Source organism: Malus sylvestris, chromosome 1 (assembly GCF_916048215.2).
Source record: "Malus sylvestris chromosome 1, drMalSylv7.2, whole genome shotgun sequence".
NCBI lineage: Eukaryota > Viridiplantae > Streptophyta > Magnoliopsida > Rosales > Rosaceae > Malus > Malus sylvestris.
Genome location: NC_062260.1, coordinates 2,045,174 through 2,068,914, shown reverse-complemented (window position 1 = coordinate 2,068,914; position 23,741 = coordinate 2,045,174). Strand labels below are relative to the sequence as shown.

General features: G+C 37.1%; 1 long non-coding RNA gene across 1 annotated transcript; it reads right to left on the bottom strand.

Annotated features, from left to right (window-relative positions):
• Positions 1–3,628: 3,628 nt before the first annotated feature.
• LOC126617905 (uncharacterized) lies at positions 3,629–4,523 on the bottom strand. The gene is made up of 2 exons (XR_007621578.1): positions 4,018–4,523; positions 3,629–3,902 (listed from the first exon to the last, which is right to left on the bottom strand). It is a non-coding gene; the product is annotated as an uncharacterized LOC126617905 (long non-coding RNA).
• Positions 4,524–23,741: the final 19,218 nt, after the last annotated feature.

The following is a 23,741-nucleotide window of genomic DNA, read 5'->3' as shown; positions in this document are numbered from 1 at the left end:
GTTCTGAGGTTTAAGATCGTGCGTTTTGTGAAAGTTTTATGGAGGAATCATTCAGCAGAAGAAACTACTTGGGAGACAAAGATCGAATGAGAGAGATGTGTTTCAGGTTGTTTTATGGATATTGATGGATTGTAAAGATTGTGTAAATTTCGAGGACGAATTTTTTTTAAGGTGGGTAGATTGTGATAGCCCGTCCCTAATTTTTAAGAGTTTTTAAAGTTTTAATTAAGGATTTTACAAAAATGCCCTTTTAGGCACGCGCATTATTCGAGGTTAATCGTTGTGTCATGCCATCTAAGATTTGTTTTCTTGACATATCCTCGTAATACTCGTCGCTATGAAAGCGTGGGCGCAGACAGTTCGTTATTTGGAGTTACAACGAAAAAGATTTTAAAGTTTGAAGTTTGGACATTTTATGAATTTTATTATTAAAATTTGGATGGCCCAGATTAAAGGAAATTTGAAATGGATGGCTTGGATGTAAGGGAAAGAAAATAAAAAAAAAAAAAAAGATGTTGAAAGGTTTTTGTGTGTGTGTATGTGAAGAAAAAGAAGAAGAAAAGAAAGAAAGAGGAGAGAAGGGCAAAGATGCCCAATCAGAACAGGAGAGAGGGAGGAGTTGGGCCAACCAGAAAGAAGAGAAAGTCGAGGACCAATCAGAGGGAGAAGAAAGGAGCGAAAGGAGGGAGAGTGATGAATGGGGGAAAAGGAGGAAACGGGTCATCCTTGACCCGTGAGACCCATGCCTTCAAACCGGCGGTTTCTTGCCGTTCTCGTTCAATTTTCCGACGAATTGGATCAAGGTACCACTCCCAATCAACACCTAGGCCTTCCCTCTTCATGTTTAACCCAAAAATCAACACCTAGGCCTTCAAATTCTCCAAATCTTGAAATGTTTTTTTTTCAATTACTAACACCATTAGCATTCCCTTAGGACCTGGAACAAAGCCCAAGCATTAGTTGGGACGGCGGAGTTGATTTGAAGGTCGAATTGAAAACACCCAATTCTAGGGTTCTTCACGGTTTTGGTGGAATTGGAGCATTTCTAGGACAAATTGAACTTGGCCTCAGGTATAAAGTTTGCTCTACTCTTTGAGATATTCATTTCTGTATTTTTTGAGAATTTTTGGAAATAGTTGGATTTTCCGGCGAGCCGGGCGGCCCGTGCGGCGGCGCGTGGCCAGTGGCCCGCCAATGTTATTCTTAGCATGTGTTTAATGTTCTAGGTTCAGTTTGGTAATTGATTGACGTAAATTGAGTAATTGAACCTAAGTTAGTTACGATTCGTGGTGAGGTGAAAATGTGAATTGACGATCTGACCGTTTGATCGTCACCAAACTTTGATACGTTGTAATACGTAATATTTGAGGATTATGGGAACTTACATATTGGGAATCTGATTTACGGATCTTCCGGAATTGGAGTTGTAAGTTCGTAAAATATAATGTTAACCGTCACTTGGTTTCGACAATTGACGGAGATCCGACTGTTGGATGGTAAAGAAATTTTAGGATGTTGTTCCAGAGATATACTGTGGACCTCTGAAAGTTATGGATTGGAAATCTGAGTTGCAGATCTTCCGGATCGAACTACGTAGTGACGTGTTTTATATAAATTATATATTCTATCGATATGAATTCTGAGGTTTGATTTGATTATTGTTCTAGGCGCCGATCGTCATGACGCCTTGATGTGTTGTGCTAGAGAGTTGTAGGGCGAACTCCAGGTGAGTGGGCAGTATTTTCTGTATTTACCTATATACTATTGATTTTCCCAGAAATTGAATTTAAATGAAAGTATGTTTTAAGATGCCATGCATGCATATATAGGAATTATATGAATTAATATTTGATGTATATATGTTAAATGGTGCTGTGGACGCACAGGTGAGTATCAGGTGAGTTTTATGCTGTGCATATGATTTATTGTGGATGTGAATTGTGTTGAGAGCTCATAACCTGCACCCCTGGTGTAAGTGCTTATATTATTCACCCCGCACCACATGCTCACCTTGGATCCAAGTAGGTGCTAGTCGTATAGACCACTAGAGGTGGTTCCGGCATACTAGTAGTACAGGCCACTAGAGGTGGTTCCGACTGGTAGGTGACCTTAGATTATGTGCACAGATGATTGATGAGAGAAGCACTAAAGCGTATTATTACACCATCCTAGTCGAACAGACTACTATAGGTAGTTCCGATTTATGTGCAAAGTAGTGCCGTACAGGTCACAGTGGTGACTCCGGTTGGATGGGATTTTGAGCTATAGAATTAACCGTACAGGACCAACTGCAGGGTCTCTGGTTGATTTCTTACTTCACCTGTTATATCGTTGCATCTTTATATTATTGTGAGGCATAACATGGCATATGCATAGTGGCATGTTGATAGCATAACTTGAGATATGTTTGAAATGGATATATATGTTTATATATGCTATTTTCTGGGAAAGTATACAGGTTTTACAGCGAGGGGTTAGAAATGTTGTTAAATGAAATATTTTCAAAAAACTTTGTTTTACTGACCCACTCAACTTTGTTTTGCGCCCCTCTAGGTTCAAGATAGTAGAGCTTTGGTGGCCACAAGGAATCCAACGGTGTTCTAACAGAATTCACAAAAGTAGGACTCACCCTTGGGTGTTACATCTTAGTAATTGTATCTTTAAAGCTTCCGAACTGTGTAAATGGTTACGTCACTCTCACGTGACGACCAGCATGCCCTCCTTCGGGACGAGGTGTGTCACGAGGCATATCACCCGAGGATGACGTAATCAAAAGTGTAAGTGATGTAACGATGTGAATAAATTAAAACCGAAACTAGAACTTATTTAAACTAATAAAGTGAGTGCGCAATAGTGGGTAGAACCCATAAAATACAAATGTTCAGAGCATAGATGACATGAATAGTGAAGTCGGAACTAATCAACTAACAAAGCTTTAGAGAATGAGAGATTACCAAAATCAAAGATATTAAGATTTGGAGTTAGCTTTATGAAGAGATTACATATATCATAAAAATGAAATAAGATCAATCAAAAGACAGCAAATAAAAATGGATTTCATGAAAACACTACAAGACTAATTATAGAGTAGTAGCAAGCAAAGATGATAAGAAATTATCAGTGTTTGGCTCCAAAATAGGAGACCCTATTCTTATTGTTGCCATGATCCCTCAATCAGCTTTCTCTCACCTTGAAACATATTAAAGACAACAAATCAACTTTACTTAACCTTGAAGCATATTTCAAGCATAAAAAACATTTAAATTCACAGATAGTAACAATTAACTTTCCAGTTTCCAATATCTAAACATAGAGTACAAGAAAAGCTCTCAGACATTTCACATATATTAAATATTCCTCAACAATGTAAATTTATATTTCAATAATAATTATAGCTACTGGAAACAAGTAACAAATCAAGGCAATAAAATATTTATACGAAGCTCTCAGACATTGATAAGTATCCATATATTATGGAGACAAGTTCATAGCACATACCCGGAAAACAAACAACAAATGTCTTTCAAACTAACAACTAAAAAAATCAAATTGACCTCAATAATATACGATAACTTTTAGGAGGAACATGTTTGATTTAATTTTCAAAGTGCAACTATAAAGCCCAAACTGCATCAAATTTTCTTTCCTTTGTTCATTAATGTGTATAAACAACCAACCAAATTGTTCTACCTTAAGTCATCAAGAAAAACCTAAGCAACTCAGGAAAATTCCAACTTGCAAGTTCATACAACAACAACAATAACAACAAAGCATTTTCCCACTAAGTGGGATCGGCTATATGAATCCTTGAACGCCATTGCGCTCGATTCTGTGTCCCGTCTTCCCGTTAGATCCAAGTATTCTAAGTCTAACCTGCAAGTTCATACCAAACAAAAAAAATTCTAGAAAAAAAAAATCAAATTATTAAAAACAAAAAACTACACATGTATAAATTAATCAGGTAAATAATTTCAACATTTACCCATAATGAAAGAATTAACAAAAAAACAATTTTACCTAAACAAAGACTTTGGAGGGTGGATCCGTGGATGTGGAAGTGAAGGGCTACTGGAAGCTCAATGAGGCACGTACCAGTGCATCCAACACAAAAATCATAATTAGAGCAAAAAGAGAAGTATTGGACGACAGATAGAGGTAGTTTGGGTTGGTGCGGGCTGTGGATTTGGCTTGTTGGTTGAGTGGGTTTCTAGTGTTTTTTGTTTTGGAGAGTGATAGAGAGCAAAAGGATGAGATAGGGTTTGAGCGGTTGGTCCGGAAGATCCTGGTACTGTCATAGTTAAGAGAGAAGAAGATTGAGAGATGAGACTGCGATGGTTGCCATGATGTTGGGTCATGGTGATGGAGAGAGGGGAGAAGTCCGAGAGAAAGAGAGGGAGAGAGAGAGAGAGAGAGAGAGAGAGAGAGAGAGAGAGAGAGAGAGAGAGAGAGAGAGAGAGAGAGAGAGAGAGAGAGAGAGAGAGAGAGAGTATTCTAAAACAAATTAACACTTGATTCACTGTTTTTTTTTTTTGTTGGAACTTTCCCCGTTCAAAATGTGATGACCACTTTCGTCACAAAGGATACAAATATGTGACCCACTTTGAAATTTCTCACATATCGTATTTCGTAGGCACCATTCTTCCCTACCATGTCATTACTCTCTTCTAAAAGCCAGAGGATAGGTACTATTATTAACAGTGCTCATCCGGTTTTACCCCTCTTTCTCTTCATGTTTTTTAGGCTTTAGTGGGGTTGTATGGTGAATTGGCCATTTTACTCGTCTCTCATTTTTTTTCCCCGTGCGTGCGTGTTGTGCTTTCTAAGGAAGATACTTTCCAGCATTTTCCACTTTTCACTTTCCTCTTCAATTCTTCTCTCTGTCTTTCTGTTTCTCTTTATTTCTCCATCTGCCTTTTGGTTTCGATTCTGATAGGATCGTGTGGAAGGGTGTTTGGCCTGTTTTTCTCGTTGTTTTCCACGGTTTAGGTGTGTTTGTTCATGGATTGCCTTATTTTCTGTTTGGGCTTTATTTTTTGTTTGGTTAGCAAGAAATTTTTTGAATTGATTACTGTAAAAATTCGACTCTTCACTTTTTTTGCTAAGCGTTTTCTTTATTTTTATGTACTTTGCGTGTCATTGTTTCATTTGATTTCATTTTTTGGTGTAGGAAACATTCATCTTCCAATTTTAGGGTTTTATTGTGCGAGCTTGCAAGCCCTTTTTGAGTCATATATGATTTGGTTCTTTTTTATTTTTAGGAAGAAGTGGTCATCATTTTTTGTGTAGGGTTCAAGGTGCTTAAGGTATTTACTTCCAAGTTGTTTAATTTTTTTTTTCGTTGAGTTTGTACTGAAATTTGTGACTTTTTGTGCATAGGTTAATTTGTGAATTTCAAGAGGATTAGATTACCCAGATTACCCCAATATACATATGTATTGTTTGAAAATGAAATTGAAAATTCACTTATTTCTAGAATTCAAACAATTTATAGGACTCAAAGAAAGGGGTCCTACACCTAGTGGACTCAAAGATACTGATACAGGAATGCCTCAACGTCAAGATCGATCGAACGCCTCATTTCTAAGTCCTGAAGGGGGTGTAAAGCAAAACATGAGTGGACCAAGTTTGATATTAATAATACTAAAGTCAACTACTCTTCAAACGTACTAACCCCCAATTTTTAGAAAACTCATATAGCATAATAGGCAGTAGGTTTTCCGAAAACCTTAGCATGCCATAAAACCTTCATAAATCATATATCATATATAGTGTGCTTAGTAGTGGGATGATAATCGCTCGAAGGCACATCTATCACCCGCTCGAAGGCACATACATCATCTGCCCTAAGGAACTACATCGCCCGCACAAAGACACATATATCATCCGCCCGAAAATGAATGCATGAGTGCAGTGAAAATAGAAGCATGCCATGCCACAATATCTTAGCAATAATAAGCATAAGCCAGGTGTGAAATCAGTCTAGCTAGCATGCCAGTCGAAGTCATCTAATGTGACCTGTACGACTGAACTTATTGCTCATCACTTTATGCTAGCTCACGAGTCGAAGTCACCTAATGTGACCTATACGACAGGCTGGGTGTAAATATGTATGCTCTAGTGCTATGATCACGTGATGGTTAGCGATAAATTGCGGGTCACCTACTTTTTGTAAATGCCTAATGTAGTCTGTACGATAGGCTAGCACCTACTTGGATCTAAGGCGAGCTTGCGGTGCGAGAGGTGAACATACACTTGAAGGCTGGGCCCTGGCTTAGGGATGGAGCACTAACACCAAAGTGCAGCCTGATGAGCTCTAAATGAATATATGCATGCTCATATAATGCAACCATTTCAATCACATAATAACTTACCTGAACTTACCTGCGCCTCCGTAAGATAATTTGACATAATCACAAATCTCGTCATAATGCAATATTTAAATATAACACATTTAAATCATGGCATGCTATGCATAATCAATTTAAAACATTTCTGGAAACCGTAAGATATATATATATATATATATATATATATGTGTGTGTGTGTGTGTGTATGTATGTTTGAAAACAAATGCCCACTCACTGATCTTATCATAATGCAATATTTAAATATAACACATTCAAATCATGGCATGCTATGCATAATCAATTTAAAACATTTCTGGAAACCGTAAGATATATATGTATGAAAACAAATGCCCACTCACTGATCATGTCACCAAGTCAAACCTGCCTCGTAGCATCGAGAATCCTTGCGATGCATTTAGTCCTTAGGAGGCCCAATGGAGATCAGAGTTGACCGGAAAAATGGCTAGAAAGTGGCTAAATGACCACGGATTGGAAATTTCTAGAATGAGCAGTGACCATCCTTTGTTTTTTCCGAGCTCTTACACCACCAAAACCACCCAAAAACTTACCAATCATGAACCTAGACATGATCTACAATGTTAGGGACCAATTTTGAGGCTTACCTTGGTCAGAAATGGTCAAAATTAACTGGAGAAGAGTGATGCACAATGATGGTACTGTGCAGTGTGGGGTGGTTGTTTTCAAGGTGCTTTTCTCCTATTTCTAGGTCCAATGGCTCACAAGGATTGCAAGGGATGATGGTGGGGGTGTTGCCTTGTTGTGGTTGCAGGTGTAGAGGTATGGGTGTGTGTGTCTCGGAAAAAGAGGAGGAGCAAAAGAGGAGGAGAAAGAGTGAAGGTGACTGAGGGTGAAAGAAGAAGAAAATAGAGAAAGTGAAAGAGAGATCACTGGACAGAAAAGAACCCCCCCCCATAAAAATGGGGAATCTTGGCACCTGTCAGCGCAAGTGTGCTCCAAAAATGTAGAAATATCTCCAATGCAAAAATTACCCAAAATGCCCTTATTGTTCCGAGTTCCGTAAAATCTTCATTTTAGCTCCAAATTCAATTTTGCTTGCACTCATGTGTTATTATCGTCGAGTACTATACAAATATGCTAAAACAATACTTCGTATGTCTCACTATACGCTAGTAAATGAAAGTCAATGCTTTCGCCTCTAGGGACATTTTCGTAAATTCACATCTTTAAAATTTATAAAATGTAAAATTAGGGACAGTTGTCACAATCTACCCACCTTAAAAAAATTTAGTCCCCGAAATTTGAAATCATTTTTTATACATAAAAACTCCAAAAGGTAGGGAGAAAGTATATATATAAAGAAGAAATCAAGCTAGAGCAGTTGTATAAAAGAGAACTCCATTCGTCGTGATCGGAGTGCAGTGATTCCTCTTTTATGCCTCCAAACTCCTACTTTCTTTCTCCTTCAGTTCAATACTAAAATTTTCTCAAAACATAAAGTTGAAGATAGATATATGGTAACATGTCGTCAAAATACATATATAATAGAATGAAGTTAAAATAATAGTACTGAAATCAAAACCGAACATAGAAAGATTTCACTTAAACACTCGTAGCATATCGTACTTCGAGAATAAGTGCATAGCATTTTTGGGTTAAGTCCAAACAATAAATAAATAACTAAACGTATAAATAGCTAAAATACTAACGTAGACGGACCTAAATGTCTACTTACTTAACGAGTTCAACAAATAAGTTCTCAATATTACGGTTTGCAGCCCGCAATACCAACAACTCACTGTTGTTTCGATAAGTAAGTAACAAAATCTCAAGGGTGCAATATTACCATCATGCCCCCCATTGAGAAATACACATAAATCGTGTAATCAAAGCCTTGATTATGCTCACGAACTACCCTCTCGGGCAACATGGTCGATAATATAAAATTTTCTATATCATAATCTCGAACATTCAAATATTAGATCGTAATACTCACCTGCCAATTATGCATTGGGCATAAAGTCCCCATACAATGTCTTAAGCTATGTCATACCCAAAAATCAAAAGTGTAACCGCAATTACACACAACCCTAATAAAAATAAATGTCTGCTACAAACTTACCAAGGATGTAGAACGAATAAAATGCAACACGTACATGAAGGTTTGTGTAGCTTGTTGAGACTAACCATCAGTCTAAGGATGGCATGCAGTAACGGGTAACACTTCGTATTCATAGCCTTCAAGAAGACTTCCCAATGCTTTGAAGTGAACCATGCGTCGTGAGATACAAAAGTGACAAACGTACCATGTAATCGTACAATGTAGTCCATAATGCCTTAGCGAACAGCTTCATATTAAATTCCTCTCGAATTCAACAAAAAATTAAGTCGAGAGGCCAAAAGAACACTCAAGAGTTTGAGAGTCAAAACAAGTCCAACAAATCTAGAATATAAGGTAACTAGGATTAATGCATAACATTTTGCTACCTTGGTAGTTTATGGAGCATTCAATCACCAATGGTTAAGATTCGATTAGCAGAGTATTTGTTGGGTGATTAAGAAATTAATGATCACAACTAGATTTCAATGTCTGAGCAACTCTTTTAGACGGTTTGTCTATTACAAGAATAATACAAAGTGTAGTAGAGTAGACACGGACCCAAGATTGACTAGGGTACCTTCCAACATAAAGAGGTGAATATGGAATCCTCGTCAGAATAAACTCTGGTCTAAACGCTCGAGAAATCTAATAATTTCAAGAATGAGGAATTTTACCAAGTGGTCTAAAATATAGTACCTCTGGACCAATGGAAAGTGGGCTAACTTGTTGCTTCAGTCAATGGTCACTAAAACATCATCATAACTCCACATGCACACGATAGTTTGCATAGGGAGCTTATGATGATATCTCCCATCCTTATACAGATACAGGAAGTGATTATAACCATCCAAACAATTTATTGATATCTCACGAGTAACATCAAAATAATACTTGTGAATTCCAACTAAGGTGGGATATGACAAGCTAAAGGTTCTCAGTAACTATGTTTACACCTCTGGGATAATACACGTTAGTGCAATCGTAGGTGTTGATTTGGTTCTTCCATCGTCGCTATCAGAAATTTTAGCTTATCACAAATGAAGATGTACTTGAGAAATCTAAGGTTGGTAAAGGTTCTAGACACGTTTCTCACCAAGAAGTGTCATCCGATATTTCAAATGAAGATGATAACAATTGACTCTAAGTCATGAATAAGATGGTTCGTTTCGAACGATTTTTACCGTTGGAAAGTATAAGCGATTCTCCGTCATGTTGTGTCAACACAGTTGAAACATCCAAAGAACATGTCATCATGGATTTCCAAATGATCAATGTCATCGAAAGGCATACGTTGAGAGAACAATTCGGTTTTCAGAAACTTTATTCATATCTAACATCACAACTAAACTAACTTTCCTTGGTCGAGTGAGGAAAAACACTATAGCCGAAAAATCGCTAACCAATTGTCGATAAAATCGACAAGACCAAAGATATCTCGAAATTCACAATACTTTGTGAGAATTTCCACTTTCTTTCGCTACAATATTTTTGGGAAAGGAAAGGAATATTGTCTATGGAGATCATGTCTCCCAAGAAAAGTACCAATTTAATCAAAGTTAACAATTGAGGAATTTGATATAAAGCTGACTGTCAATATCTAAAGATTAAATTTTAACGCTGGAGTAGGGAAGAAAGTAGGCTACAAGGCTACTACAAATTCGTTAGGTTATGGAAGAAAACTCGAGTTACCAAGGTTAGTCGGCTAGATCATCAACTCGAAATAGGGGATAACGGTTTTTAATCGTAACCTAAGGTTTGACCTTTCACCTTCGTGGATAGGTTTGAGGTTTCCAAGATAAAGTGTTTAGTCCCTTGTTGGTAAATTCCTAATTGGTAAGCTTTAGTAACTAAGTTATCTCAATGAAGTAGGACTTGTTCGAAAAGTCATATGGAAAACTGATATAAGAGTTGTTCGATTAGAAATATGGAGAATAAATGCGGTGTTAACAAGGTGGATCAATGGTGTATTCTACTACTCTCATTCGATGGCATCCCAAGTAGAATTTTGAGAATTGAAGCCGATGGTATACATCCTCGAAACGTACTATACTACTAACCAACTCTACGACGCGAACTAAAAGGTCTTCATAGTTTTCTCGACACTCAAAACATTATAACAATGAAATATCATTTCGAATTTCTATCCTACTGTCTACCTGTGGAAGTGATCGAGAGGTGGCTAGTTGAATAGGTTTTGATTACCTAAATAGGTAATATGGATAACATAACCGTGAGTTTACTGTCTTAATACAAGGTCTGCTCCTAAGTTTCCACGATTTAGTTTCTTCGGCTCAAGTAGTCACTATTAATCAGTCTATCAGTCGCATCGCTAATTAACACATATACAATATTTTGATATTGTTCGTTACCTTAAAACTGTAAACCGACGTCCTGGCATAAGGGTAGCACTCATGGATACTAGCATGTATCCTGTATCAGAAATCATACCACTTGAATACTGGTTGACAGTTCCTGGATATTGGACAATATCGTCAATTAATAACGCCACCATAGGCTGATTAGAGGCTAGAGCCCGTTCAGATTGTTGGTTTTGGACGATTGGTAAGCAACTGGTCCTATGAGGTTGTTTCATTAATTCTAAAGAAAATACTTATTACCTCGAGGATTTCTACTAACTAAAGGTATAACAATTCATACTCGGTTTCCTATGATCATCGAAATGACAAGTACATCACCAAAAGAAAACGAGAACTAGTGTTGGCTGGAACGTCCTAAGGCTGGAAAAAGAATTTCCTAATAATCTACTTTAGGATGGATTTAAATGGAAGTTGATTTTCCTCCTGAATATCTAGAATGATCACTAGTTCGCTTGGAAATATTAGTGCTATTAGGGACCAAAAGTGATTGTCCCCCTAATGTTCTTACATCGAGTGCAACCACTTTAGCACTAGGTTGTCGCTCAAGACAATTTTGGAATCTTGACGAAGTAAACTTCGTAGGAATCGTAATAGATGGTATGCTAACGGGTATTGCCAAGGAATCAAAATTAATTATGGTTTCCTATCTCGCAAAGGTTGATAATGATGGCATGAAAATAATGATGGGATTGATTTATAGATCCCTGATGATACACCGTTATCAATACATTAGCCTTGATTTAGGGTCATCAACTTGTCTCAAATCTACATCTTTCCTTGGCAGGGAAGCTCTTTGCTTTAAGTCTAAAAGCGTTCGCCAAAGTGATCTTCTAAAATGTCGACAAGTTAACAAAACAGCCCAAAACATAAGAAAAGCTAATACATTTTTAGTATTCGATGAGTTGGCAAGATTCAAACATTAGGCTCAAGAACTAAGAATGCTTACATCATGAGTGTGATGAACGCAATACTTCCCAACTTATGATCTGATACCAAATTGACACACCATGACCCAGAATGTCCATTGGGACTCCGAATTAAGCTGTGCTAGCCAACTCCTAGAAGGTGATGAAGCCATAAAGTGTAGAGATATGGAAAATGTGAATAAATTTAAAACTAAAAGTGCCTAAATATAGGAGTGCACGATGAGCAGGAATGAACCCATTTCACACGTGATTACATAGCATAAGCAAAGCTTTAGAAAACACATTTCTCTTTTTTGAAAGTAATAACCCCTCACTGTAAAACCCGTATAGTTTCCAAAAAATAATACTACATAAGCAAAAAAAACGAATGCATGAGTGCAGTGAAAATAGAAGCATGACATGCCACAATATCTTAGCAATTATAAGCATAAGCCAGGTGTGAAATCAGTCTAACTAGCATGCTAGTCGGGGTCACCTAATGTGACCTGTATGACTGGACCTATTGCTCATTAGTCTATGTTAGCACACGAGTTGAAGTCACCTAGTGTGACCTGTATGACAGACTGGGTGTAAATATGTACACTCTAGTGCATGATCACGTGATGGCTAGCGATAAATCGTAGGTCACCTACAAGTCAAAATTGACTAATACAGTTTGTACGACAGGCTAGCATCTACTTGGATCTAAGGTGAGCGTGCGGTGTGGGAGGTGAACATACATGTGAAGGCTGTGCCCTGGCCCAGGGTGGGAACACTAACACCGGGGTGCAGAAATGATGAACTCTAAATGAATATATGCGTGCTCATATAATGCAACCATTTCAATCACATAATAACTCACCTGAACTTATCTGCACCTCCGTATGATCATTTGACATAATCAAAAATCTCGTCATAATGCAATATTTAAATATAACACATTTAAATCATGGCATGCTATGCATAATAAATTTAAAACATTTCTGGAAACCGTGAGATATATATATATATATATATATATATATATATATATATATATATATATATATGAAAACAAATGCCCACTCACTGATCATGTCGCCAAGTCGAACCCACCTCGTAGCATCGAGCATCCTTGCGATGCATTTTGCCCTTAGGAGGCCCAATAGAGATCGGAGTTGACCAAAAAAATGGTTGGAAAGTGGCCAAACAACTACGGATTGGAAATTTCCAAAATGAGTAGTGACCATCCTTTGTATTTTCCGAGCTCCTACACCACCAAAACCACCCAAAAACTTATCAATCATGAACCTATACATGATCTACAATGATAGGGACCAATTTCGAGGCTTACCTTGATTAGAAATGGTCAAAATTCACAGGAGAAGAGTGATGCACAATGATGGTACTGTGTAGTGCGGGGTGGTAGTTTTCAAGGTGCTTTTCTCCTATTTCTAGGTCCAATGCCTCACAAGGATTGCAAGGGATGATGGAGGGGGTGTTGCCTTGTTGTGGTTGTAGGTGTAGAGTTGTGGGTGTGTGTGTCTGAACAAAAGAGGATGAGAAGGAAGAAAGGTGAGTGAGTGTGAAAGAGAGATCACAGGACAGAAAAGAACCCCCCAAAAAAAGGGGGAATCTTGCCACATGTCAGCGCAAGTGTGGTCCAAAAATGTAGAAATATCTCCAATGCAAAAATTACCCAAAATGCCCTTATCGTTCCAAGTTCTGTAAAATCTTCATTTTATCTCCAAATTCAATTCCACTTGCATTCATGATTTAGTATCGTCGAGTACTACACAAACATGCTAAAAGAATACTTTGTACGTCTCACTATATGCTAGTAAACGAAAGTCAATGCTTTGGCCTCTTGGGACATTTTCATAAATTCACATCTTTAAAATTTATAAAATGTAAAATTAGGGATGGGTTGTCACAATACTTCACCTTAGTTATTATTTGAACAAGTAAAAGATATGTCTTGGTTTGAGTGGGGGTAGCATTTCTTTTCTACATATCCATGGAGTTTTGAAAAATCCAAACCACACTCCTTCGTATATGTTAAGAGTCCATTTATGAGAAAGGGCTGGGGAAAACTTGAACCCAATTCCTACAATGATGAATATATGCGCAATTCAAATTCCTGGGGAGTTACACATTTGTGTGCATACCATAATAGAAAAGCTTGCCCCACCCATGAGTAAATACTTCATAGTAGCCTCATTAGACCGTACATCTTTCTTGGTATATCCAAATAATAGGCAAGAGTGTAAACCGAAACATTCTAGAGCTACAAAGATAGTCATTAAATCATTATCACTACATAAAAACATTCCTCCTAGAGTAGGTATTAATAGGAATAACAGAAACTCTGTTATAGCCATTTATGTACATTCAATGTACTCTACAGGTAGAGGAATGCATAGAGTTGCACATAGTGTAATAAGAAATTAAAAGATTTCGTTGAAATTGTTCGTTTGGAAATTTCCCCAAAAGCTAATTGTAGGTTCTTTTCTCCATCGGAACAATAGGGGCGTTATGCTCATTATTAAACTTGTTGAAAAGATGAAATTTAACCAAGGTATATCTTTTTTATCAAAGGTTGAATCAATCATCAGAGGAAGAATTAGGCCAAAAATTAGAATACATTCTTGGAAAATTAAACTTCCATCGAAGAGAAGGAAATGAAAGGCCTTCATAAAAATTCTCGTAGAATCGAGATTAAAGTTTTCATTATGTACATAAAAATTCTCGTAGAATCAAGATTAAAGTTTTCATTATGTACATGCAAGATCATGAATTAGTAATTGCATCCAATCTTCAGAAAATCCCAATTCTTTCGAACTTTCTCTTTTTGGAATAGAATTTTTACAGAGTCCACATGAATAAGATCAAACCTTATTCTAGGGTATTTACATGAGATTCCTCTTTCTTAATCTTAAACAAGTCCCCGAGAGGGCTTAGTTGATCCATGATTTATGTTTCGAGAAATATATCGATCAATTCCGATTTTTTCTTTTCTATTGATTCTTTTCCAATTGAAATGTATGGGTGCATAGGTCTATATAGATCCTATTCATGGATTAAAAAAATGTTCAAAAACTCTATATGCCTCTGCCATTCTTCGAGTCTTTTCCTTTTTGTGTATGGCATTGCCATTCCTGTTGGCAACATCCACTAATTCGGAACTTAATTTGAAAACCATATTTCGACCTGGACGTTTTTAGATGCTCCGAATAACCAACGAATGGCAAGTGCTTTTACTTGTATGGATCCTATTTCAATGGAAACTTGATCAATCAATCTACCTACACTTCTTGCTTTTGCTGCTATATCGGGAGTTACTCCACGTATTACTTGACGTAAAATAAATAACAGATTTGTTTCTGTCTTTTGTTGAATCCTTTTCATGGCTTGATATTAAATTTGATAAGCCAATGATCTTTTTTTGTGTTTCAGAATACAGTTAACCAACATGGTAACTAATTGATTACGATAAATTGGATGAAATTTTGCAAATTTTTTCTTTTGCAGTACCTCAACATGACATGAGTGTGAAGGGGTTCAAGAATCAGTTTTTTATTTTATTTTATTTTATTTATTTTATTTTTTTATAAGGGCGAAAATCATTTATTTTGGCTTTCCGACCCCATATTATAAGGTGAATCTCGAAAGATATGAAAGATCTCCCTCCAAGCCGTACATATGACTTTCATCGAATACGGCTTTCCACAGAATTCTATACGTATCTATGAGATAGAGTATGGAATTTTGTTTACTCACTTTAAATTGAGTGTTTGTTTCCTCCTTTTCCAACTAGGATTGAAAATCTTGTATTTTACATATCTATACGATTGAGTCCTTGGGTTTCCAACATAGTGTATAAAATAAAAAAGTATTTGGAATCATTACAATTTGACTCAGGCCTGTTCTAAAAAAGTCAAGGCATTTCGAATTGTTTGTTGACATAGACAAAGTCAAGGAAAACCTCTGAATTATTTCAATATTGGACCTTGGACATATAATAGTCCGAATAGAATCTCTTTAGAAATATCATTTTTTGTCTCATGGTAGCCTGCTATGGCTCCCTTACGAAACTTTCATTATTAGGTTATCTGTACACTTTACATGTTTCTAGCGATTACATGTTTCTAGCGATTCACATGGCATCGTCTAATGATACAAGTCTTGGATAAGAATCTACAATGCACTAAAATGCCCTTGTTAACGATCCTTTACTTCGACAACATCTAAGGTTCCTCGAACAATGTGATATCTCACATCAGGTAAATCTTTAACCCTTCCCCCTCTTACTAAGACTACATAATGTTCTTGTAAATTATGGCCAATACTAGGTATATAAGCAGTGATTTCAAATCTAGAGGTTAAGCGTTCTCTGGCAACTTTACGTAAGGTAGAGTTTGGTGTTTTGGGGATGATAATGGAAAAGTTGACAGATAAGTCACCCTTACTGCCATTCTACAGAACTGTACATGAGATTTTCACCTTATGCGGCTCCTCATTCAATTATTTTGAAGTCATTGGATCCTTTCCTCATTCGAGAATTTCTTTCCTTCTTCTACTCCGTTCCGAAGAGTAACTACGTTTTCATTCATTTAGAATCTGGGCTCTTCTACTTCATTTTTTTTTATTACTTTTCCCTTTCTTTTTTTATTTCTTTTTTTTTAATTCCCTTCCATCATTCCTTAAATCCCATATATAGATTTAATCTTGTAGAATCTGACCTTTCATCATTGAGCAAAAGGTACGAAATAAATCAGATTGATTTTTCGATCAAAAGTAATTTGTGGAATCTTTGTTTTTTTTTCCTCTTTCTCTTTCCCTATCCCTTAGGTACAACTTTTGAATCAAAAGAGAACCTTTTTTTTTTTTTTTGTATCTATATTAATGTATATGTATAAATCGATATTATTACATTCCAATTCCTTCCCGATACCTCCCACGGAAAATTCTGAATTTTATCTTAGAAACAAGTTCACATGGTTATTTTAATATTCATTCTTAGTTTAAATTAGAGTCGTTAGATCATAGTCCTTGTGGCTGCTCTTGCTTGTGTGTAGCTTAAGTGATAGATTATAACAAGTGGCATCATCTCAGAGGGTGATAGCAATTAAGGGTTGAGATTAGTTTTGTTGTAGTTGAGTGAAAGATCTCACTTCCTCTGCCTATTCTAATGGTAACAACCTCACATGTTTGTTGTGAGGAATATATTGCAATTAATGCACATGTCACTCCCTCCAATTCTCTCTTTACCATTATTGAAATTCCCAGATCATCATCAAGCTTTCATATAAGCTTATCAAAAATATCAATACACTAACATGACCTCATAGCTAGGTTTCATCGTCTAAACTGGGCGTGAATCTGTGCAAATAACTTACGAGTGATTAAGTTACGATTTGAGCTCAAATTAATTCTAGGAGCTGTGGGATTTCTTGAATTCATGGTCTAACATTGTTGGATCAAGTACCGATGAGCTTAGAGCTCAGGTTTTCAATGGAGAGAATTATGAATTTTGAAGGATTCATATGACGACCATATTGAAATCTTATGGTCTATGAGAACTGGTGGAAAATGGGTTCGAACCTCCAAATCTGAAGAGTGAGGAGGCTGTGCTTGATGAAATGAAGAAGGGAACTTTGAATGTGATGTCGTTCAGTGAGATCCTAATGAAGGATGCTCGTGCACTTGGGATGATCCAAGGAGCAGTCTCAGACCAAAATTTCCCCAAAATCGTGAATGAAGAAACATCCAAATGCGCTTGGAAGATCTTGAAGAGCAAATTTAAACAATTCAGAAGTGTGAAATTGCAAGGTTTGCATAGATATTTTGAATATTCTCGCACGAAAGAAAATGAATCTTTATCTATGTATCTCACTAGACTGTTTGATATTACAAATGAAATGAGAAGTTATGGAAATGAGTTGTCTAAGGAAAGAATTGTACAGAAACTGTTAATCAGTCTTCCTAAAACATATGATGCTATTTGCTCTATGATTGAACATTCTAAGGATCTTGAAACCCTTGAGGTCCAAGAAGTTGTAGCTTTACTTAGGGGATTTGAGCAAAGAATTGTTATGCATGCTAAAATCTTTACTGACAGAGCATTTGCTGGCTTAAATGTAGCATTTAAGGGTCCTAAGGCTGGTGGATTCTTTGGAAATCAAAAGTTGTAGAAGAACTGGAAACCAAGAGGGAAAAAGTGGGATCGTAGGCCAAACTTTGTACCTAGACAAATAGTAGTCAGGGAGATTGCAAATGGTGTGATAGGTTCCATTATGCAAAATGTTGGTGTGAAGGTAAACCAAAGTGTACTGGTTGTGGTAAACTAGGTCATGCAGTTAGAGATTGTCATGGTAATAAAGACATACAAAAGGCAAATTATGCAGAGCAAATTGAGGAGACATGGTCACTATTCTATGCATGCAGTGATGTGACAGATGTGAAGGTAAATCACTCATGGTACATTGATAATGGTTGCGAAAACCATATGATAGGTGATGAAAGACTGCGGGTGAATATACAAAGAAACCAAACTTCAAAAGTGAAAATGGGAATTGGAGAAATTGTTAAAGTTAAAGGAAATGGAACCTTGGTGTTTAAAACCAAACCTGGAAGGAGGCACATTCGAGAAGTAATGCATGTTCTTCGACTTGAAGAAAATCTCCTAAAGTGTTGGGCAAATGATGAAGCATGGTTAGTACTTGTTATTTGGAGGAGGTGCTGTACATATCTTTAATAGATGGTCACTTGATAATCTTGTTGCCAGAATACCAATGACCAACGTGACCAGCAATAGGTGTTTTCCATTGACAATGATGCTTGCCAATCAACTTGTTTTAAGAGCAAGTATTACTCATTGTTCTCAGATATGGCATAAAAGACTAAGACAATTGAATGAAACAAGTCTCGGAGTACTAGAAGAACAGGAGATGGTACATGGATTGCCACATTTGGAGATGTCAACAAATGTATGTGAAGGGTGTATGATGGGAATGCATCATAGAGTCTCATTTCCATCTTAGTCCTCTTGGAGAGCTAAATATCCAGTAGAATTAATCCATACTGATATTTATGGACCAATGCAAGATGATTCTGATTATGGAAACAAGTATTTTCTATTGTTCATAGATGATTCTACCAAAATGACAGATGCACTTAAGTGTTTTAAGAAATTCAAGGCAATGACTAAGTTACAATGTAATTATGAGGTGAAATGTCTTAGAAGTGAGAGGGGGAGAATTCCCATCTGCAAAATTTGATAAGTACTACAGTGAGCTTCGAATCCACACGGCCCAGGGATCTTAGAGAGCTCGACCTCTTTTGAGAAGTCGAGTGGAAAGGTCACTAATGAAGATTTGAAAGCCACCATGATGCAACTATTGAGGAGTATGCAAAAGATCTCTCTGGAAACCAGATTAGAGGTTAGCAGGCTGTGTTTCTTAACAGGAACATTACAAAGAAAGTTGGAGTTGGACTACTTCACACCGAAAGATGGTTATGCCAATGAAAGAATCATGGAGGCAAGCCCATAAAAGGAACCAACAATTCCCCAGTTTCTCTTACTTGAAGAAAAGAAGAACAAAGGGAAAAGGAAAGAAGGGGCTGAAACAGTTGGCAAGAAGACCCTAAAGAAGAGTTTCAAAAGACGGGCTTGCCCGATCCTCTGCCATGCTGGAGATATGCCCTAAAAGTCAATTTTTGGAAGAAACATTTCCAGACAATGTCTATATGTATAGATAACTCTAAGACAGCAAAAGGGAAAAATCACTCATTCGGACTGTCTCAATAAAATGATATAAGTCCAAAATAGTGAATCCATAGACAATGGATCGATAGAAGAAGTAATCTAATGATGTTAGACTGCAGAGACCTTCTTCACATAACCATAAATTCCCAAAGGTTTCTGGTCATAGGATTGTCAGAGGGACATTGACAATACATAGACGAGTACATACTATGTCCCTTTCAAATGGGAAGGATGGAATGTCTCAAGTCATTCATGTAGTGATACTAAGACAAGCATGTAGGTTCTCATTAAGGGAATGAGTTCACTGAACACAATCAAACGAGAGTACTTGCATGGAGGTCTACTCATATTTCAAGCAAGTAACTTTATTGGTTGGAATGATGTAAGTAATCCTTTGACCTGAGACATCATTGTGGTTTTGGGGATACGCTGCTGATCATTTGATTATGAGACGTGACCATATTTCATCTTGGATATGCTATATGCATTGTTGGGGTCAACGATTTATTCTCAGAGGCATGTGAATGATCAACAAAGGATCTCTAATCCTCGTTATGAGAGGAAGAATACTGTTAGATATGATTCGGCAATCTTCAGTCGAAGTATCGAGCGTAATGATAGAAGGCATTCTTATATGACTCAATTCAATCATATAACTTGGTATAATCACATTAGGGGTTTGACATTAAGTATCCATACCCTAGTAATGTGATTGTGAGTATTGTATTAGAGAAGGATCAAATTACATTGTGATTCCAACTAAATAGGTTCTCCGACCAAATTCTACATTGGCTTAGGTAGTTATGATACATGGCTAGATGTAACTCATGGTTTGTGGGTTCTTCTAGATGATTAAATAAGTAGTCATCAAACAAGAAGGAGAATTAAAAGTAAGTTTTAATTCACTGAGTGATTGGATAAATACTAATCAATTGGATTGGTACCAATCATCCCACTACCTTGCTAATTAGAACCTAAAAAGATTGTACACTTATACACTCTTGTGGTGAGACAACTAAAGGATGATGGAATTAATTAATTACATTAATTAAGTGTTATGATTAATTAGAAAGTCTAAAGAAATCATGGAAGCGATGAAAGATCGTTTCTGGTTCAAAGAAAAGTTCAAGTTCATTCGGGCCCATCAGGCCCAAACCCATTGGGCTTTTTATTCAAGCATAGGATGACTTGAAATGATAAAAACCAAAAGTCCAAACTTACACTAAGGGGCCGGCCAAAGATGAGGAAAGAAGAGAGAGAAAGAGTCAATTAGTTGACTTACTTCTTTTACCTTTATAAAGGGAGTTTAATGAAAAAGTTTCATTAGGGCTTTTGTGTGTTCTTTTTCAACTAGAGAAAAACAAGTCTATCTATCTCTCCACATACACACATAGCCGGCCACCAAGAGGGGAAATAGCTAATCATCTCTTCTCCTTTTGGTTATTCCAACATCCATCTCACTACACTAGTGGGTGTGGATCTTTAGAGGTCTTCTACTTTGGAGACTAGAGGAGAATCAAAGGAGTTCCAAATCTATCAAGGTGGAGGAAACAAGGAGGGAGGCTAGACTCAAGGAGTTCCAAGAACAAAGAGCTTGAAGGTGGTCCATCCTTGGTCTAAAGTCTAGATCAAGAGCTATAAAACTCAACCTTCACTTTGTTCTTCAATATTTTGTTTGATACATCATACATGAACCTATGTTTCTTGAAGGTGAGTTGCATGACTATAGCTTTGATAATATGTGATAATATGCACCCATTGCTTATGTATATAAATTTAGAGTAGTATATGCATGTTGGTCACTAGAAATCCCACTATAAATCTCACTTCATGCCACCACCACCAGATGTGAAGAGGCAGATCGGGCAGGAAGGAATAAATATTAGTGTGTCTAACTCGGTGGGAGAAACAAGTGGAAAAGGCTTATCCACAACTGAGGCAAGCGTTTTCCTTACAGGCCACCACCATTGGTTAATAAGGGAGGAGGAGAAGCTAGATAGTGGCAACTAGATCATGGCTCGAAGTGGGGGACTTCTTATCCCCTACATAATAATAGGACCAATCAATAACTCAGGAATGAGTTGGCAGAATTGAGAATGATAGTGGTACAGAATACCCAACCTTAAGCCCGCCCGATGTTTAGGATAACCTATCAGAAGCTTTACCATGAGTACATTGATAAGCAATATCCTTTCCCTCTCAATTTCAAAATGCATGCGTTCCTAACTTGCAGCATGGAATACTATAATGTATCTTTCAGAGATCACATTTTCAAATTTTCAAATAACTGTGTGGCATTCGAGGACAACCCCAACTACAAACTAAGATTGTTTGGGAACTCACTAGTGGGCCTGGCTTCCCAATGGTACTCTCTGTTACCCCCTAATTCCATGACTAACTGGGGCAAATGGAGATGGCCTTTCATGAGCAGTTCTATAGGGTGGAACTTGAAATGGCCATTAATGATCTGGTAGAAATGAAACAATATGAACATGAGTCTATAAAGGATTTTGTAATGAGGTTTAGAAACACCAGGATGAGATGCCAGTTCAAAAATTCCTTCTATTTCAAAAATTTCTGATAATCTTAAGTTTAAAGAGTTTACCCAAGGAGGAGAGATACAACCTAGTTGGAGAAGCAAAAAAGAAGTAGAGATGGTGATGGTATCTACACCTGGTTAGAATCCCTTATCTAGGGAATTACAGTGTATTAAAAAGAATGCAAGAGAGCATGGTGATGGTATCTACACCTGGTTAGAATCCAGATCCTATTTGTTTTGGAACCATTTCTCCTGGAAAAGGGGTGGAGGGCCACATAATTTCAACATAATAGAAGAAAAGGAAATGCCTGAGTTGATGTTAACCAAAGATGCCCAAGCATGGATGGATCAATTTGTCTGCTAGATTGGAGAGAAGAAAGAAGGAACACCTGGACCTAGCAACTTTCATGTCAACATGACTTCTGTATTGTCCTCCATGTTCTATGCAGAACCAAATTAACCAGCTGTAATGGAAGATGATTATTTCACACAAGAGCCAATGATGGCTCTTGTAAACATTAAAAAGGTCAGCAATGAAGGGTCAAGCTTGGTAGACTTGCTTGATCCCACACAGAAAGAGCCCGAGAAAGAGTTTATTTTGATAAAATGGTATTAAAAAAACCAAGTATGGCCTTAGCAAACCACCTAAAGCCTATATATGTGACAACTCATTTGGAAGGGTTTTTTTTTTTTAAATTGTGTTGATCGATATGTTGGAAATGTGCCCTAAAACCAATCATATGATGATACTTTACGGACATTTCGCATGTTAAACTAATCTAGTTTAACTATAAAGGGCAAAGATTATTGTTTGAGCCGTCTCATATAAATGTTATATGCTTAAACGGTAAAGTCCAAGGAATATGTGATTGGAAGAATGTAATCTAATGAAGTTAGATTCATGAGACCATTCTTTCGTAGACACATCCTAAATGTTCCTGATCATAGGATTGCCAATTGGGCATTGACAGTCCATCAAGATCGGTACGTGCTATGTCTTCTCTCAGGGAGAGTGACTAGTCTCGAGTCATTGGTGTGTGTGACATCAAGACAAGTACGTAGGTGCTCAGTAGAGAATGAGTTCACTAAACGTGATCAACGAAGAGTTCTCATACTCATGTCACATGAGAACTCATGTTTGGGATAATGCAAATTAGTCATTTGACCTGAGGCATCAAAGTTGTCTTGTGGTTAAGTCCTTGATCTTTGATTATGTCAAAGTCACCCCATCGGGGTGTCCACGGCATCGTTGGGGTTAAGCCACTTAGCCATGGAGGCAAGTGAATGCGCAACAAGGGATCTCTAACCTTAAAACTGTTTGAGGGAGAATACTCTATGATATGATTTAGAATCTCTGGCCAGAGTATGAATGAGATTTAGAAAAGTCGTTCTAAATCACATTCAAGGAAATCATATAAGCACACGAATCACATTGGATAGTAGACATGAATAAATAAACTATCAAACCAAACAATGTGGTCAAGAGTATTGTATTAGAGAAAGACCGTATTGCATTTGTAATCCCAAACTGAATAGGTTTTCTCTACCTCTTCTGATTAGCTTGGGTAACCATGATATGCTGCAAGGTGTTACTCATGGTTTGTGGAAGCCCTAAACGTGTGTAATCACTAAAGGGAGAATTGAAAGTAAGTTTCAATTCACAATCGATATAAAATGGTTTTAATCGCCCACTGCCTCACTAAAAGGAACCTAATGGATCGTGATAGGAGCATATTTATGCGCCT